This window comes from Pteropus alecto, unplaced genomic scaffold (genome assembly GCF_000325575.1).
Source record: "Pteropus alecto unplaced genomic scaffold, ASM32557v1 scaffold50, whole genome shotgun sequence".
NCBI classification, from domain to species: domain Eukaryota; kingdom Metazoa; phylum Chordata; class Mammalia; order Chiroptera; family Pteropodidae; genus Pteropus; species Pteropus alecto.
In genome coordinates, this window is record NW_006431918.1 from 5354367 (window position 1) to 5362620 (window position 8254).

Consider the following 8254-nt stretch of genomic DNA (forward strand, 5'->3'; position numbering starts at 1 on the left):
TATAGGGATGGGGAGAGAAAGAGAGAAGAGAGCATAAAGGATTAAATCTGAAAAAGAATAGTTTAGGGCACAGGTAGACAAAAGCAAGAGAGGAAAATGTTAAGGCTTTGTAAAAAATATTTTTTAAATCTCTCTCTCTCTCTCTCTCTCTTTCTCTCTCTCTCTCCCCTTCCTTCCTCCCTCCCCATTTTTTTCCTCCTTCCTTTCTGTTTCTTTTTTTCCTCCTTCCTTTCTGTTTCTGTACCTCCATTGCTCCATTGTCTGAAAATTTAGGTTTATCAGGATGTGAACCTAAATCTAGGCAACAATGAACTAGAATACATTTGACCATGAAAACTGGAATTTAGGGTGTTTTTTTTTCCCCCTTTGGTGAATTATAGGATAAAAAAATTGGAATGATTGCCTTATCTTATTTCTCACTCTACATACCTTTGGCATTGAGAGTGCCACAATTTTAAGTTGGTGACTTTATACACATACTAAGTAATGGAAGGTCAGAAAGTAGTTGGGACAGAATATGGAATTTTAGTTCCTGGTGGTTTTTCTGGTAGCTTGTCCTTTTAAAAAATGAGTGGTTGCTTAATGGTCATGATCTTATATTAAAGTATTGCATTTTATATAACTTTTAAACCACAGTATATAATACACAGGCATAGTTGATAGTTTCTCCTCAAATATTGTCAATTTTATTTGAATTCATAAATTATCTTGGCTCCATATAAATCAAAAAAATTTATCTATTAGAAACAAAATTATAGCAATCTTAGAAAGATCCAGCAAAAAAGTTGGAATATCAAACTATACCTTCCTCTTATAAACGCGGTACTTGACTATTTGACGATTTAACACTTCCTACTGTTTTGGCCAGCATCATTTTCCTCATTTCACCCTGCATGATTTTCCTCGTTTCACCCAATATACTTATTTGCTAAACCAAAACTGTGACGTGTGTAACAGAGAAGGGGAAAGCATACCAAATAAATAGCAGATGCACAAGTGCATCTCTTGAATGAGAAAGCATTATTTTGGTTAGAAAACTAACTACATGGATTTCATTGTTAGATAGTAAACCCTCAGGGCAAAGTCCTGGTCTCAACTTGTATTATGAAATACAGATGTTTCACAGAATGAATGAAGACATATGTGAATGGGCACAGAGGGTGCTATAAAGTGAGGGTGCAGATACATAGGCCTAGAACCCAATGTGTAAATTCTAACATAGCCCTGTGATTTTAGTGAGTCATAGGGCAGAGGGAAAGTAAGTGCAAAGATCCTATCAAAATATTATAGAATGTCTTAGACAGAGTCAAGTGATGAGAAATTCCTTCTGTAATCTGGTTTGTTTTCTTTCTTCTTTCCTCACAATATATGTCCATTTCTTGTGAGTTTTAGACATAATAGAAGCAAGTTATAGAGGACATTAAAAAGCATATTGTTTGAGACAGCCACAGTACATGACCAAGCGCATTGGTTTAATTTAATTTCAGATCCTGTAATAACCATGACTGCCCTATGGCTATCAGAGTGAAGTTCTATCAATAAAAATAAGAGTATATAGTTCAGTAGGTATGCCTAGAATGTTTACATCAAAATTTATTAAAATTTAAAGTAAAAACAATACGAGGAATTTATGAAAGGTATTCTGTATAAGCCAAATACTTAATATGTGTTAAAAGTGATGTTTTAAACAAGTACAGATTATTCAATAAATGCATACTGGGAAATTGAGGGAGGGAGTAAATATGAAGTTATTTCTCCTCATATCATAAACAAAAGTGAATTCTAGCTGGATTAATGACTAAAAGCTAAAATTAAACCATAAGAACTGGAAGAAAGGCATGAATAAAGGTGAGAAAGATCTTTTTTTAATATAAAAGCAAAGGTAGAGTAAAAATTTGAACTTAAGACAATCGAAAGTACTATAATAAGTTATAAGAAAATATAATTGGGGAATACTTCATAGATTTAATCAACAAAAATTAATTAGTACCTATTGTGGACAAAGCATGGATCTAGGCTCTGGAAATATAAGTGTGACTGGAATAGATAAGGCCAGTGCATTTACAGCACTTATATTTTATGGTGGGAGAGAACAATAAAAAATATACTTTCAAGTAACGATAAATGTTATGATGTAAAGAAAACTAAAGAAGGACATAAAGAAAAACAAAGAAGAGATCGACAGGGTGTGGGGGATCTGGCAATACTATTTTGGTTGAATGTCCAGGGGCAGTGTCTCTGATAGGATGCTATTTGAACCGAATGAAATGAATGCTTCGTGGAAAAATCTGAGAGGAAAGCATTGAAGGTACACGTGTCAACAAGTACAGGGACCTAGAAGAAGGAGCCACGTGGAGTGTTTGGGAAACTGTAAAGCCAGTGTGGCTTAGAACTAGTGTGAAAAGAAAAGTAGTAGGGAATAAGATCATAGAGGTAACTAAGGTTCAGAAGACATAGGGCCTTGTAGGCAATGTAAAACGCTTCAGCTTTTGTTCCAAGCGTTATGTGACGTCATTGTTAGTTTTTGCTCAAAGATACGATATTACCTGATTTATATTTTTAAAGAGTAATTGGCTACTTTGTGGGAAATAGGCCAAGGTAGGGATGGAGAGAAAGTCAGTATAGTAATAGTACCCCAGTTAATTGGCTATTGCAGTAATTTCAGATGGTGATGATTGTGGCTCAGCTGGGGTGTTATACGTGGAGGTGAACAGAGTCAAGTTATACATTGGAGGTAATGTTGCTAGTCTTGATAATGAATTGGATGTGAGGCATGTAGAAAGTTATACATAAGTCTAGGGTTTAAGGAAGAATTTAGAGGGATAGAGAGAAGTTCTGGAGTCATCGGGTAGAAGGATAGTATTTAAAGTCATGGGATTGGATGAGATCGTTGAAGAGTAAGTGTAAATAGAGAAAAGATCCCAGGACCAACCTCCTCTGTGACACTGAGCAAGAAGTCAAAAAAGAGAAAGAAAATCCAGCAAATAATTCTCAGGGGAAAAAAAAAAACCCCAGTTATTGAGGTGAAATAGAAAAGTAGGATAGTCTGGCATCCCAAACGCCAAGGAGAGAAACTGGTTTAGGTTTTAGTTTAGGCAAGATGGCAACATCAGTGTAGATTTTTAAATGTTCCCAAATCATCTTACAAAGCAGTTAGAGCACCTAGAACAGTGAAAGTGAAAACTCCTGGGCAACATCTTTAACAAAAAGTAAAATTATCCCTACAATTCTAGAATCTGAGCAGACAAACAAAAGTGCCAACTATTGGCAGTAACAGAGGGGAGAAAAGAAAGAATGTCCAATTTTCTTTGAGGCAGAGAATAAGGAATCAGCAACAAAAACTCACCTACTCAAGGAAGGGTCCATCCTTGGAGGGGAAACTTAGCAGGCAGACCTGAAAATAACTGTCAGAACTGGGAAGGGCTATAGAACACCCACTTTGTAGATGAGTGTAGAAAGATTAAAATGAAATTAGATTATGCTGGCATATTTGAGTCCCCAGAGCTTCCAGAAATACACAACCAACATTGCCTTCTAGAAGAACAGAACCCCACACTAAGTAAAGTCTACCAAAAGAATTCAAATATATATGACTAGTACAGGGAAAGAAGTACTAAATATAAAGGCCGAAAGGGACTAGCTCTTTCCACCCCTATATGGCAACTTTCTAAAATATAGGAAAACCCATCTCAATAAAACACGAGCAACAGAAAATAACTGCACTGTAAAGTACATTGTAAGCAAGAAAACTAATTATCTGAATGATGTGCCAATGGAAAGTGAAGACACACTAGAAAAATATGGCAAAAAGGCCAAAGAAAGTTATGATTTAATATTTAAAAATTAGCTAAAGGAATTTAAGAAAACAAAAATGATAAAGGTTGCATAATCCATCAGAAAAATCCAGAGATGAAAACAATAGCTAAGAGGATGATATTAAAAGGAAGAATTTGATGAATAATTTAAAATAAAATTAGAAATTCAGGAGACTAAACTAGATAAAACAACGTTAATAGACATCAGTGAAATAGAAATAGAGAAATGGAAAATGAAAATAAAAAATAAAAAAAGAAATAGAGAATGAAAATAAAAAATAAAAAATCAAATAGAACTGAAAAAAATAAAAATAGATTTAGCAGATGGAAAAAATGATTCAATATGTGTATAAATGTAATTTTAAAAAAAGAAAACTAAAGAAATGAAATAAAGTATAATAACCATAACTCAAACTTTTCAAATATGAAACAAAATTTGAATCTACATAGTGAAAATGTATACCATGTAAAAACTAATTTAGAATTGTTATTACCACTCTAAGATACTTTTTAAAATTTATTTTTCAATTACAGTTGACATACAGTATTATAATTTATGTGTATGACATAGTGATTAGATTTTTACCTTATGAAGTTATCACCTCAATAAGTCTAGTAGCCATCTGACACCCCACGTTAATTATTACAATATTACTGACTATATTCCCTATGCTGTGCTTTACATCCCCATGACTACTTTTATAACTGGTGATTTGTACTTCTTAATTCCTTTCACCTTTTTCCCTCATCCCCCAAACTCCCTCCCATCCAGCAACCATCAATTTGTTCTCTGTATCCATGAGTTTTTCTCTTTTCTTTGTTCATTCATTTTGTTTTTTAGATTCCACATTTAAGTGGAATCATATAAATACCAAGATACATTTTAAAAATCTATTGTGATTTCAAAAAAGAATATATCCTTTGGGCTTCCAGAAAAAAAAAGAACCCAAGTTACTTACAAGGTAAAGAATGTAAGATTGGCTTACTTTTCAATAACAGTAATTTAAGCCAGAAGACTGTGGTGTAGTATATTTAAGATACTGAAAGATAATGTAAGCCAAACATTTTAAATCTAACAAAACTAACCTTTAAATATTTAATATATATAGTAAATATACATAATAAATGAGGCTATGAATATGCAAGACCTCAAGGAATAGTCCTAAAGTATCAACTAAAGAATGAATTCAAACAACTGAGAAATACTGGGGAATGAATTGAAACAACTGAGAAATTCATCATAAGGATATTGAATATATTTAACTGTAGAACTTATGGTAGATATTAAGGTGATAGACTAGTATATATTTAATATGTGCCCTGACAATGTAAATAAAATTCAACTACAAAAATGGGGGGAGAAAGGAAATAGAATGTTTGCTAATCGTCTTATAGATACTAACTGGGAGTAAAAGTATTAAAATTAGAAAGAAGAAATTAAAGGCTAAACAGAAATTAACAAAAATAAAAAGCAAAAAACCCCACAGAGCTTATGAATAAATAAATCTGGTTCTTTAAAAATCAATTAAATTGAATCAGTTAAATATAAGAAAATTGAAAATAAGAAAATAGTATATAAAATACTAATATACAAAATAAAAAATAGCAAAGGGGAATAATGATAGCTGTCAAAAGAAAGGAGGTTAAATCAAAAGAGACTTTTTGGCATAGCTCTATGAAAATTCATTTGAAACTCTAAAAGAAATAGATAATTTTCTAGGAAAATGTAATTTACCAAAATTGATCTCAATAAACATACAGAGTCTAAACAGAATGAATTTAAAAATTAAATAAAGACAAAGAATTCTCCCATAGGTAATTCTATAGTGAAATTTTACCAAACTTTTAAAGATTAAATCATCCAAAGGGTATTTGGAAAAGTAAAAAAAATAATAAATATAATATTGATATCAAAACCTGAAAAATATTGCACAAAACACAACTATAGCCTATTCCCACTTATAAATAAGTATGCAAAATTCTTAAAATATTAGTAAAAAGAATAGTACTTTAAAGACTAATACATTGTAACATGGGACATTCATTTCAGAATATAAAAACAATTAAATATTAAGAACTCCATCAATATAATTCATCATATTAATAGCACCATGGAGACAATCATAGTATGAATGTTTTCAGAAATGGCAAAAAGGCACATAACAACATACAACATCCTTTTATGTACAAAACTCTTAGTTGTCATTAATGGATATTTCTTTAAAATAATAAAATGACATCTCACCCAATAACCAGTATCTTCCCTAACAGATACTTTAGACCTTTTACTGCAAAAACCAGGAATAAGAAAATATGCCTCATATCCCCACCAAAATCTAATATTGTGCAATTAAACAAGACAACAATTAGAAACATAAGTATTTTAAAGAACAAGGTAAAATTATTTCTATTTGTAGACTAACTGTATTTCTGGAAAACTCAATTGATGGAAAATTATTGTAAACAATGAAAGAATTCAGTAAAGTTGCAAGATGTAACAATAATATGCAAAAATCAAATCAATACCTTTCACATATATGAATAATAACGACTTAGAGGATGAATGAAAGAGAAGACTATTTACAACAGAAAAGAAACAGACTAAGTAAAATCAACCCCCTCCCCCCAAAAAGCCTAACGTCTATATGAGGACCGTTATAGTACCTCCTGAAAAACACAGAAGAGACTTAAATAGATTTTTTTGAATAGACTCAATACTAAACTAATGCTAGAAAGATGTACATTGTTCCAAAGTAAATTTAAAAATTTTACCTGATCCCAATACAAATAACATATTTGTTTTCCAGAGTTAAATAACTCAATTATACAGTTTATTTGGAAGAATGAACAAGAATGGCTAGAAAGCACTGAAAAAATATGAGCTCTATGTGTATATCTATGTTTGTGTGTTCATGTGTATACAAGTGTGCACACTTGCACTAATCCTACCAGATATAAAAAATATATCATAAACGTCTCTATAATTAGAATAGGGTGGTATTGGTGCATGACAAGAACCTAATGGGACAGAACAGAAAATCCAGAAATGACTCCTGTAATGATGGATCAGCTTGCTGTATACCAACTCTCCTGCTGAGAGTAAGTAAAAAGCTGAGTAAGAATAATAAGTAGAGCAAGAAACAGTTTTGTGTATGTATATGTGTGCGAGACGTCAGAGAACCAAGAGAGTAAAGACGAGAAATGTAACCCTTGAGAGAGCAGAAGCACAGAGAAGTACACCTGAAATTCTGTGCCTCAAACTCCCTTGAGGCTAAGAGGAAAATGTCTGCTGCTAGGCTGAGAAGCTGAAAAGGACTACTGGCAATAGTACATAAACTGAATCTTGATAACTGTTGTTAAAAACATAATAATTGAGTTAAAGAACTCCATAAATATGTTTAAATCATATTAGACACAGATGGAGAGAGGATAAGTATATTAGAAGATAAATAAAAAGAAAATATATGATCTAAAATCCAGAGAGATGTTTGGTCAATACTTAAAAGAGAAGAAGAGATGTGTGGAACATGGTTTAAAGGTTCAATATGTGTAGTGAATCCCAAAAGCAGGATGGAGAGAATAGGCCAGAAGCAATATTTTAAAAGATGGAGGCTGAGAATTTTCCAAAACTGACATTAAATTACAGTTCAAAATGTGTTGTAAATCCCAAATATGATAAATTTAAGAAAAAGAAAACATAGACACATCGCAGTAAAATTGCTATAAAACAAAAGGAAAAATATTTAAAATATTCAGAGAAATGACACATTATTTTAAAAAACTGAGAGTATTTGGAAATATGACATGATGGAGGCAGCACATCAAATTAATGAGGAAATAAATAATTTTGTAGTAAGTGGGGTTGGGCTAACTGCATGGCCATATGGAAAAAAGATTAAATTGATCATACTACACACCAGGATAAGCCATATAAATAAATACAATTAAATACTAGAAGAAAACCTGAGTATATACTTATATAAACTGCAAATGAAAAAATCTCTAACAAGAGTCAAAATCCAGAAGTAATAAGGGAAAATAGTGATAAGTTTGACAAAAAAACATTTTGCATGGCAAAAATTTCTAAGCCAATCACAAAGTTCAGGAGGATGGTTCTCTGGACTCATATTCAACCTTGTGATAAGAGTTGTAGGACCTTGTGATTTGTAAGCACCTGATGGAGAAAGACTAGTTCCTGAAATGAGCAGATGTCTGGAACCATAACAACATGAACTAGATGCACTCTTTCACATTGCATGTTTATTTATAAAACTAATTTGTAAATATACCATATTGGCTAAACAATGAATTTACCAGTTTAAGTGCTATTTCACAGAGAAGAGTGTGCTTGTATACTAAGCAGAAGATTAAAACCTTATTAGTAACTGAAATTTTATTTGGTCTTTAAGCTTAGGTTTTTATTTTTCATCTTTAATTAT